General features: G+C 35.1%; 2 long non-coding RNA genes across 2 annotated transcripts in view; one reads left to right on the top strand and one right to left on the bottom strand.

Moving 5' to 3' along the window:
* LOC145307335 (uncharacterized) overlaps positions 1-328 on the top strand; it is a 202,674-nt gene extending 202,346 nt beyond the window's left edge. The window contains exon 2 of the long non-coding RNA XR_013875399.1: positions 205-328. This is a non-coding gene — a long non-coding RNA (uncharacterized LOC145307335). The remainder of the gene's footprint in view (positions 1-204) is intronic.
* On the bottom strand, positions 18-5,087 carry LOC145307333 (uncharacterized). The gene is made up of 4 exons (XR_013875398.1): positions 4,982-5,087; positions 4,260-4,332; positions 2,007-2,055; positions 18-443 (listed from the first exon to the last, which is right to left on the bottom strand). It is a non-coding gene; the product is annotated as an uncharacterized LOC145307333 (long non-coding RNA).
* Between the last annotated feature and the right edge of the window lie 7,774 nt (positions 5,088-12,861).

Genomic DNA, 12,861 nt, shown 5'->3' with positions numbered 1-12,861 from the left:
GAAAAATAAATATTATGTTGATTTTCAATACTTTATTTTGAAAAAACTAAATAAACACAAAAAAAACAATAAAAAATTTGTATAAACTAATTAAATACATAGATCTAAAGGGATAAGACAATGGCTGATAAACTGATGTACATCCCCATTGATAATACACAAAATTACCCCGTATGTAGATTACATTTAGTAGTTAAAAATAAGGTACTCAACTTCATAAAAAAAAACAATCAAAAGTCCCAAAAGTTGTTAAGCCAACAAATAAGAAAACATTATTATAAAACTTTGGAGACTAGTGTAATAAACAGCCCATTGTCCCCTCTCTCTCTCTCTATAATGAAATACACTTAATGTAAATATCAATTTCACTAGATTTGTGCAGGTTCCAGGCTATTTTCTTGATTCATTTATCCAGTAGCTGACTAAACCGTTGCAAACGAAGCCTAAAAAAAACAAATAAGGATTAGTTCCAGGGATTTTAAGGGATAAGACACTTTTTTGCCGGATACCGGATATCCGGCCAGCTTTCTGTCCAATGACCGGATATCCGGCCGGATAACCGGATAACGGCCGGCTGATTTCTCATGCCGAATATCCGGAAAGTTTTTAAATCCAGCAAAACGGATATCCGGCTAACAGGATGCCGGAAATCTGGCATGAGAAATCAGCCGGATATCCGGTTAATTTTAATATCCGGTATCTGGTCAACTGGATATCCGGCCCACCCCTACAATGAACGATGTACAATCCCAATTATCCAGAGAGAGCGGTTAGTTAATTAAGTTGAGTGTTCAAACGTTTCAACTACCGATTATAATCTACAGAACGGGTAATTATGTGTATCATCATTGGGGATGTAAGTTAATTCATCGACCATAGCCTTATCCCTTTAAATCCCTGAAAATTAACCCTTTTTAAAAGGATAAAATAAAAGGATTTTCAATAAAGTTCCCAAAGCCAACAAATTAAACAACTTTGGGTACTACAGTCCTAAAAGGATAAACCAATGGCTGATAAATTGATGTACATCCCCATTAATGATACACAAAATTACACCTTGTGTAGATTACATTTAGTAGTTAAAACTAGGTACTCAACTTCATGAAAAACCATTCAAATTCAATTCAAAAGTCCCCAAAGTTGTTAAGCCAATGAATAAGAAAACCTTATTATAAAACTTTGGGGACTAGTGTAATAAACAACTTTGGGTACTATAGTCCAAACTCAAGGACAGACAAAGTGAGTTAAACAGTATATTCATTAAACGCATCGTATTATTGACAGCTTTCAGAGGATATTAAAATGAAAAATTAAACGATTAAAACCAGATTTTGTTAACCCAGAAGAGGCCTATATCTTTTATGGTAGCCGAGAAAATCATGTTTCTCCGAAAACCATTCGTACGGACAGACGGACATTTCGAATTATAGAGTAGCTTCTCTATTAAAAAAAATATATAACTTGAAATTTGTTTAATTAACCTTTATTCCTTTATATGTGTAATGGGGGTGCTATTTAAGCCGTCAACCCCCCCCCCCCCACTCCAATCCTGAGTACTTTAATAATTACTAGCGGCTAAGCCCCTAGAGGCCCTAGGGGCACTTGAGGAGGGGAGAGTCGAATTTGATAATCCAATTTTTATTTTAGATTTTATGAATCTCCCTCAAAATAGTTATAAATCTTTCCAGGACCTATGAGAAGCTACCCTGTTAAGGAGAACCCGATCGGTTCAGCGGTTACCGAGATCCTTCGGTACAAACAAACAGACAGACTAACAGACAAAGATCCTTTTACTTTATTATAAGGATTTCTCGCATCGTATTATAAACAGCTTTCCGCAGATATAAAATGTCAATCTTATAATTGTACATTTTTATATTCGTAGAAAACTGGATTTAAAACAATGCTAGACATAATTTTTCAGTATGGCTGAGAACCGGTTCCAATCCACCGGATGTTAATCGGTTTCAAAGCGATCATACTGGAAACTGATTTAATTACATTACCTGCTATAATCATTGATATTTCCATAGGCGCTATCAATAGGCAAATCTCCTTAATTAAAAAAAAATATATCTATACTACAAAGTATCTTGAAGTTTGTCCGTCCGTCCGTCTGTCTGTCTGTCTGTCTGTCTGTCTGTCTGTCTGTCTGTCTGTCTGTCTGTCTGTCTGTCTGTCTGTATGTCTGTCTGTCTGTCTGTCTGTCTGTCTGTCTGTCTGTCTGTCTGTCTGTCTGTCTGTCTGTCTGTCTGTCTGTCTGTCCGTCTGTCCGTCCGTCTGTGCGTCCGTCCCTTAAGATCTCGTAACCACAGAACCCTACTCTTCAGGGATTATATCTACTGGTCCTATGGTGGTTTTAAGCTATTTTCTTTGGGCGTGGTACAACCCAAACCCCCAAAAAATAAAAATGCCCCCCCCCCCCTTTTTTAGGCAATTAATTTAAGATTAATGCAAATTTAATGGTCACAGCACCAGAAGTACTTAATATTAATATTAATTACCTCTTGGGGCAAAGCCCCTAGAGAAGCCGCTAGTTCTATTATATAAAGTAGTAAGCATTTTTGCAGACAGACAGACAGACAGACATATAGACAAGACATACAGACAGACAGACAGACAGATATACAAACAGACATATAGACAGACAGACAGACATATAGACAGACATAAAGACAGACATACAGACATAGAGACAGACAGAAAAAAAATTACCTTAAAAATTCTAAGTTTTGAAGGGAAGAAATAGAGAACGACTAACAACAACGCCTATAACAAAATAAACGTTTTAGGATGTTCGTCTGTGTGTCAGTGATCTCGCTAAACACTGAATCGATTTGGGTTACCAACACACATACACACATACACATACACACAGACACACACACTCACACACCCACACATACATACACACACACACACTCACATACCTGTGAGCAGAGAACTAGAGTAACAGGAATATTTGAAACTGCCAGTAGAAACTTCCCTCTAGCACACACACACACACACACACACACACACACACCACACAAAAACACACACATACACACCCACACACCTACCTGTGAGCTAATAACTAGAGTTACAGGAATATTTGAAACTGCCAGTAGAAACTTCCCTCTAGCACACACACACACACACACACACACACACACACCACACAAAAACACACACATACACACCCACACACCTACCTGTGAGCTAATAACTAGAGTTACAGGAATATTTAAAACTGCCAGCAGAAACTTCCCTCTAGCACACACACACACACACACACCTACCTGTGAGCTGAGAACTAGAGTTACAGGAATATTTGAAACTGCCAGTAGAAACTTCCCTCTAGCACACGCACACACATACACACATATACACTCACACACACATACACACACACACACACACACACACACACACACCTGTGAGCGAAGAACTAGAGTTACAGGAATATTTGAAACTGCCAGTAGAAACTTCCCTCTAGCACACGCACACACATACACACATATACACTCACACACACATACACACACACACACACACACACACACACACACACCTGTGAGCTGAGAACTAGTGTAACAGTAATATTTGAAACTGCCAGCAGAAACTTCCCACTAGCACACACACACACACACCCACACCCACACCCACACACACACACACACACACACACACACCTACCTGTGAGCTGAGAACTAGAGTTACAGGAATATTTGAAACTGCCAGCAGAAACTTCCCTCTAGCACACACACACACACACACACACCTACCTGTGAGCTGAGAACTAGAGTTACAGGAATATTTGAAACTGCCAGTAGAAACTTCCCTCTAGCACACGCACACACATACACACATATACACTCACACACACATACACACACACACACACACACACACACACACACACACACACCTGTGAGCTGAGAACTAGTTTAACAGTAATATTTTAAACTGCCAGCAGAAACTTCCCACTAGCACACACACACACACCCACACCCACACACACACACCCACACCCACACACACCCACACCCACACACACACACACACACACACACACACACCTACCTGTGAGCTGAGAACTAGAGTTACAGGAATATTTGAAACTGCCAGCAGAAACTTCCCTCTAGCACACACCCACACACACGCACACACACACACACACACACACACCTGTGAGCTAGGAACTAGAGTAACAGGAATATTTTAAACTGCCAGTAGAAACTTCCCTCTAGCACACACACATACACACACACACCTACCTGTGAGCTGAGAACTAGAGTAACAGGAATATTTGAAACTGCCAGTAGAAACTTTCCACTGGAACCTTCCAACCTAGAAATAATAAAACAGGATTAGTTCAGAGAGGGATGGAACATTGGACTGTTTATTACATCAGTCCCCAAATTTGTATAGCAGAGACTAGAAAATATATTACCTCCATTTAAATTTGTACAGCAGAGTCTAGAAAATATATTACCTCCATTTAAATTTGTACAGCAGAGTCTAGAAAATATATTACCTCCATTTAAATTTGTATAACAGAGTCAAGAAAATATATTACCTCCATTTAAATTTGTATAACAGAGTCAAGAAAATATATTACCTCCAATTAGATTTGTAGAGCAGAGTCCAGAAAATATATTACCTCCATTTAAATTTGTACAGCAGAGTCTAGAAAATATATTACCTCCATTTAAATTTGTACAGCAGAGTCTAGAAAATATATTACCTCCATTTAAATTTGTATAACAGAGTCAAGAAAATATATTACCTCCATTTAAATTTGTATAACAGAGTCAAGAAAATATATTACCTCCATTAAGATTTGTATAGCAGAGTCTAGAAAATATATTACCTCCATTTAAATTTGTACAGCAGAGTCTAGAAAATATATTACCTCCAATTAGATTTGTAGAGCAGAGTCCAGAAAATATATTACCTCCATTTAAATTTGTATAGCAGAGTCTAGAAAATATATTACCTCCATTTAAATTTGTACAGCAGAGTCCAGAAAAGTGGAGTATGAAAGAAATAAAGATGAACAAAACTTGTCACGTAATTATAGAAGCTTGGCAACATTTGACCTAAACATAAATATCTTGTTAGTTACGGATATCCGCTGGATTAGAACTTAAGATCTTAATTCAGAGGTCCTCTAATCATATATTATATAATATTGTCAGGTTTATGTACCAAAACCTGATCCAATTCTAAGATTCACAAATAATATTTTGAATTTTGTGGTCAGGTTTCTACACCAAAACATGACCAAATTCTGAGGTCTCTACACACATTTTATATGGTCAGGTTTCTGTACTTGAACTGAAAAACCTGACCAAATTTATCATATTTTATATTATGGTCAGGTTTCTGTACCAAAACCTGACCAAATGCTAAGGTTCTTTTATCATATTTTATGTTATGGTCAGGTTTCTGTACCAAAAACATGCCCAATTCTGAGATACTTTAATAATTTTTTATATTGTATAGTCAAGTTTATAGAACAAACCATTGCAAAATTATAAGGTTCTCTAACCATATTCTATGGTAAGGTATCTATACCAAAACCTGACCCAATTCTTTATATTATATAGTTGTGAGGAGGTTCGAGAATGTTCTTTCTGTGAATCTGGAAGGTTGGGATGCTTTAATGGAGACAATACTTCAACTTCTGGTAATTTAACTATAGAAGATTTTTTTTTTTGGTGGGGGGGAGAATTTATGGAAACTATAGAAGTTGAGAGGGGGGGGTGGGTTATATTGTACTTATAAAAGATTTGGGGAGGGGGAGGAATTAATGGTATTTCAAATAAAGAAGATTTAGTATATAACAGGAGTTAATGTTCGTTTGTCCTATCGTTTCAAAGCTTTGCTTTTATTGATGTTGTCATCCTTGTTTTCTCCTAATACAATGTATATTTATAGTGAGACCTACTTCTCCTACTGTTGAACCAACATACTCTTCAGATGCTTCCACTTCAGCTACTGGTAAAATTTTAAAAAGATTACTTTTCGTTCACTTTCCCTTCAATCTCTCTTCCTTTTCCCTTTACTTTTCCTTCACTTTTCCTTCACTTTTCCTTCAGTTTTCCTTCAGTTTTCCTTCACTTTTCCTTCACTTTCCCTACACTTTTTCTTCTCCTTCTCTTCCTTTTCCCTTCACTTTTCCTTCACTTTCCCTTAACTTTCTCTTCCTTTTCCCTTCACTTTCCCTTCACTTTTCCTTCACTTTCTCTTAACTTTTCTTTGCTTTCCCTTCACTTTCTCTTCCTTTTCCCCTTCTTTTCCCTTCACTTTCCCTTCACTTTCTCTTTACGTTCCCCTCACTTTTCTTTCACATTCCCTTGTGCTGTCTACTTCCCCTACTGTTAAACCAACACAGTTTTCAGATGCATCAACTTCAGTTACTGGTAACATATTTCTCATATTCATTATTAATTAATTGATTAAACTTGCAGTCAGACTGCTTTTTTAGCCACTACTGCAGATAATTAATGTGTAAATTTTTAACCCATTGCTTTCTGGTATAAATGTTATTTATGACATTGAATAATAAACAGCTTTCCGCAGATATAAAAATGAAAAATTATAAAAGAAAAGCCAGTTTTGTTAGATTCAAGGGGGCAAAGTTTATTGTCAGAAAATTTTAAGATATGGGGGGTGAAATTCTACTAGTAACCAAAGTTTTCAATCATAACCAGGGAGGGAGGATGGGATATTGGACTGTAAATCATAATGGTGTTCAAGGTTTATAACTTAGTTATCTTATCTGTTGACTCTAAAACTTTGGGTACTTTTATTCAATTTTAAACTGGTAGTGTCCATTAATTTTATCTACAGAGTATAGGGTAACTTTAATTATCATTATGGGGGATTTATTAAAATTTTATTGTCCATTGTATTATATATCCCATAAGATTTTGTATCTAGATATGACATCAGATGATCCGCAAACAACCCAGCAGACAACTGAATTGCCTACAGAATCAACAGGTCAACAGATTTATAAAGAAAAACTTACTTTCCCTTCACTTTTCCTTCACTTTCCCTTCACTTTCTCGTCACTTTCCCATCACCTTCCCTTTACCTTCCCTTCACCTTCCCTTCACATTATCAACAGATTTATAAAAAGAAAAGCTTACTCTATAATATTTACGATCGCTTTCCCTTCACTTTCACTTCACTTTTCCTTTCTTTTACTTTTTCTTGCCCTTCACTTTCCCTTTACTTTCCCTACACTTTCCCTTTGCTTTCCCCTCACATTCCATTCACTTTCCTTTCACTTTTCTTTCAATTATCCTTCATTTTCCCTTAACTTTCCTCCATTTTCCCTTCATTTCCCTTTCTTTTCCTTCATCTTCCTTCATTTCCCTTCATTTTCCTTCATTTTCCTTCATTTTCCTTCATTTTCCTTCATTTTCCTTAATTAGTGGATGCCTTGGCCTGTAAATAGGCTCAACTCACTAATATGCACAAAGGAGAATCCCGCCCTTACGAGGTATTGATGTTGTCATCCTTGTTTTTATAATTAGTTGAGAGTACAACAACAACATCTGGAATTGTACCAGAAGGACCTTGCTCAGAATACAAGATTTTAGATGACAGGTAAAAATTTACAGGTATAACCTAACCTAGCCTAAACAGGACAATAAAAGTAACCATTTTAGGTTTTGTAAGTAACTGCAAATGAGATTTTTTATGAGTTCAGGTTGACACTTAGCTACTTTTAGATATATATAAAGAAAATGATAGAGAGTATAAACCTGATTCTTTAGGTTACATGGCTAGGTCGTAGGTCCATGTCTTAACCATTATACACAGTCCAAAACTAAGGTTTAGTAAGTAACTGCACATGAGATTCATCATGAGATAAGGTTGACACTTAGCTAGTTTTCAATATATATATATAAAAAAATGATTCTGAATTAAACCAATCTCCTAAACAATCAAGCAGGGTCTCACACACCCCTACTCAACCTTATCTAGCCTAAACAGGCCATACACGTAACCATTTCTTCAAACTTTGTGTAAGTAACTCCATGTGAGATTCATTATGAGTTAGGATTGGCACTTAGCTACTTTTCAATATATATATAGAAACAAATGGTTCTGAATTAAACCAATAATTATCAATCAAGCAGGGTCTCACACACCCCTACTCAACCTAACCTAGCCTAAACAGGCCATACACGTAACCATTTCTTCAAACTTTGTGTAAGTAACTCCATGTGAGATTCATTATGAGTTAAGGTTGGCACTTAGCTACTTTTCAATATATATAAAGAAACATCTGGTTCCGAATGGGTATGGTACAGGTAGAAAACGGTAAAAACCATACAGGGTCTCACATCCCCTTACTCAACCTAACCTAGCCTAATCAGGCCAATACAAGTAACAATTTCAGATGAGTTTGATTATGAGTTAGGGTCGGGACTTAGCTACTTTTTAATATATATATAGAAAATGATGAAGAGTTTAGACCTGATTCATTAGGTGACATGGCTGGTTTGTAGATCCTTGTCTTAACCTAACCTAACCTACATCATGTCAAACAACTGGCTGTTCCATTATATACTCTCCAAAACCAAGGTTTAGTAAGTAACTGCAAATGAGTTTCAATCTGAGTTAAGGTTGGCACTTAGCTACTTTTCAATATATATAAAGAAAACTTTATAATCATGGGAGGGGACAATAGATTGTATATAAAATTCTGGTACCCAAAGTTTTAACAAGATGAGAGGGGATATTAGACTGTATATTATTCTGGTACCCAAAGTTTTATAACCATGGGACTTTATAGTAAACTGTATATTATTCTTGTACCCAAAGTTTTATAACCATAGAAGGGTATAGTAAACTAAATATTATTCTGGTACCCAAAGTTTTATAACCATGGGAGGGTAAAGTAAACTGTATATTATTCCGGTACCCAAAGTTTTATAATCAAGGGAGGGGACATTAGACTATATATTTTTCTGGTACCCAAAGTTTTATAACCATGGGAGGGGACATTAGACTATATATTATTTTTGTACCCAAAGTTTTATAACCAAGGGAGGGGACATTAGACTGTATATTATTCTGGTACCCAACGTTTTATAGTCACTGAAGGGTATAGTTTAATATTATTATTTCTACTAAATATATCTACTTCTAGTCATAGGTATAGTATTATTAGAATAGGACCTAATATGCTAGCATGGGGCACTCTACTAAATATATCTACTTCTAGACGTAGGTATAGTATTAATAGAATAGGACCTAATATACTAGCATGGGACACTATACTAAATATATCTACTTCTAGTTATAGGTATAGTATTATTAGAATAGGACCTAATATGCTAGCATGGGGCACTCTACTAAATATATCTACTTCTAGACGTAGGTATAGTATTAATAGAATAGGACCTAATATACTAGCATGGGACACTATACTAAATATATCTACTTCTAGTCATAGGTATAGTATTATTAGAATAGGACTTAATATGCTAGCATGGGGCACTCTACTAAATATATCTACTTTTAGTCATAGGTATAGTATTGATTAGAATAGGACTTAATATGCTGGCTTGGGACACTCTACTAAATATATCTACTTCTAGTCATAGGTATAGTATTATTAAAATAGGACCTAATATACTAGCTTGGGACACTCTACTAAATATATCTACTTCTAGTCATAGGTAGAGTATTATTAGAATAGGACCTAATATGCTAGCTTGAGACACTCTACTAAATATATCTACTTCTAGTCATAGGTATAGTATTATTAGAATAGGACCTAATATGCTAGCTTGAGACATCCTACTAAATATATCTACTTCTAGTCATAGGTATAGTATTATTAGAATAGGACCTAATATGCTAGCTTGAGACACTATACTAAATATATCTACTTCTAGTCATATGTATAGTATTATTAGAATAGGACCTAGTATGCTAGCATGTGGCACTCTACTAAATATATCTACTTCTAGTCATAGGTATAGTATCATTAGAATAGGACCTAATATGCTAGCTTGAGACACTCTACTAAATATATCTACTTCTAGTCATAGGTATAGTATTATTAGAATAGGACCTAATATGCTAGCATGGGGCACTCTACTAAATATATCTACTTCTAGTCATAGGTATAGTATTATTAGAATAGGACCTAATATGCTAGCTTGAGACACTTCTACTAAATATATCTACTTCTAGTCATAGGTATAGTATCATTAGAATAGGACCTAATATGCTAGCTAGAGACACTTCTACTAAATATATCTACTAATATGCTATCTTGAGACACCTCTACTAAATATATCTACTTCTAGTTATAGGTATAGTATCATTAGAATAGGACCTAATATGCTGGCATGTGGCACTCTACTAAATATATCTACTTCTAGTCATAGGTATAGTATTATTAGAATAATATGCTAGCTTGAGACACTTCTACTAAATATATCTACTTCTAGTCATATGTATAGTATTATTAGAATAGGACCTAATATGCTAGCTTGAGATACTTCTACTAAATATATCTATTTCTAGTCATAGGTATAGTATTATTAGAATAGGACCTAATATGCTAGCTTGAGACACCTCTACTAAATATATCTACTTCTAGTCATAGGTATAGTATCATTAGAATAGGACCTAATATGCTAGCATGTGGCACTCTACTAAATATATCTACTTCTAGTCATATGTATAGTATTATTAGAATAGGACCTAATATGCTAGCTTGAGATACTTCTACTAAATATATCTATTTCTAGTCATAGGTATAGTATCATTAGAATAGGACCTAATATGCTAGCTTGAGACACTCTATTAAATATATCTACTTCTAGTCATAGGTATAGTATTATTAGAATAGGACCTAATATGCTAGCTTGAGACACATCTACTAAATATATCTACTTCTAGTCATAGGTATAGTATCATTAGAATAGGACCTAATATGCTAGCTTGAGACACCTCTACTAAATATATCTACTTCTAGACGTAGGTATAGTATTAATAGAATAGGACCTAATATACTAGCATGGGGCACTCTACTAAATATATCTACTTCTAGTCATAGGTATAGTATTATTAGAATAGGACCTAATATGCTAGCATGGGGCACTCTACTAAATATATCTACTTCTAGTCATATGTATAGTATTATTAGAATAGGACCTAATATGCTAGCTTGAGACACTTCTACTAAATATATCTACTTCTAGTCATAGGTATAGTATCATTAGAATAGGACCTAATATGCTAGCTAGAGACACTTCTACTAAATATATCTACTAATATGCTATCTTGAGACACCTCTACTAAATATATCTACTTCTAGTTATAGGTATAGTATCATTAGAATAGGACCTAATATGCTGGCATGTGGCACTCTACTAAATATATCTACTTCTAGTCATAGGTATAGTATTATTAGAATAATATGCTAGCTTGAGACACTTCTACTAAATATATCTACTTCTAGTCATATGTATAGTATTATTAGAATAGGACCTAATATGCTAGCTTGAGATACTTCTACTAAATATATCTATTTCTAGTCATAGGTATAGTATTATTAGAATAGGACCTAATATGCTAGCTTGAGACACCTCTACTAAATATATCTACTTCTAGTCATAGGTATAGTATCATTAGAATAGGACCTAATATGCTAGCATGTGGCACTCTACTAAATATATCTACTTCTAGTCATATGTATAGTATTATTAGAATAGGACCTAATATGCTAGCTTGAGATACTTCTACTAAATATATCTATTTCTAGTCATAGGTATAGTATCATTAGAATAGGACCTAATATGCTAGCTTGAGACACTCTATTAAATATATCTACTTCTAGTCATAGGTATAGTATTATTAGAATAGGACCTAATATGCTAGCTTGAGACACATCTACTAAATATATCTACTTCTAGTCATAGGTATAGTATCATTAGAATAGGACCTAATATGCTAGCTTGAGACACCTCTACTAAATATATCTACTTCTAGTCATAGGTATAATATCATTAGAATAGGACCTAATATGCTAGCGTGGGACACTCTAAATTTACTATATCTACTTCTGCCATGTGTCAAAAATGTCCATACACTTGTTAATAGACATCCCCATACCACCAAGGCCTCCCTCATGACTTCCATCAGGGAGATATTTCACTTCATGGTCAGGGACATGCTAAGAAAACATGCTGTCAGTACAGAGGCCACAGTTGAGGCCAATGTCAATTACATTGATTATATGTACAACTTACACATGTATGCTAGTGCCAGTTTTTTAGCTACTTTTCAATATATATAAAGAAAAATCTGGTTCCGAATGGGTATGGTACAGGTAGAAAACGGTAAAAACCATACAGGGTCTCATATCCCCTTACTCAACCTAACCTAGACTAATCAGGCCAATACAAGTAACAATTTCAGATGAGTTTGATTATGAGTTAGGGTCGGGACTTAGCTACTTTTCAATATATATATAGAAAATGATGAAGAGTTTAGACCTGATTCATTAGGTGACATGGCTGGTTTGTAGATCCTTGTCTTAACCTAACCTAACCTACATCATGTCAAACAACTGGCCGTTCCATTATATACTCTCCAAAACCAAGAAGGTTTAGTAAGTAACTGCAGATGAGTTTCAATCTGAGTTAAGGTTGGCACTTAGCTACTTTTCAATATATATATAGAAACAAATGGTTCTGAATTAAACCAATCTCCTAAACAACCAAACAGGGTCTCACACACCCCTACTCAACCTAACCTAGCCTAAACAGGCCATACACGTAACCATTTCTTCAAACTTTGTGTAAGTAACTCCATGTGAGATTCATTATGAGTTAA

Source organism: Acartia tonsa, chromosome 15, assembly GCF_053477335.1.
Source record: "Acartia tonsa isolate MP-2025a chromosome 15, ASM5347733v1, whole genome shotgun sequence".
Taxonomy (NCBI): Eukaryota; Metazoa; Arthropoda; class Copepoda; order Calanoida; family Acartiidae; genus Acartia; species Acartia tonsa.
This window is presented reverse-complemented; position numbering and strand designations above follow the sequence as displayed.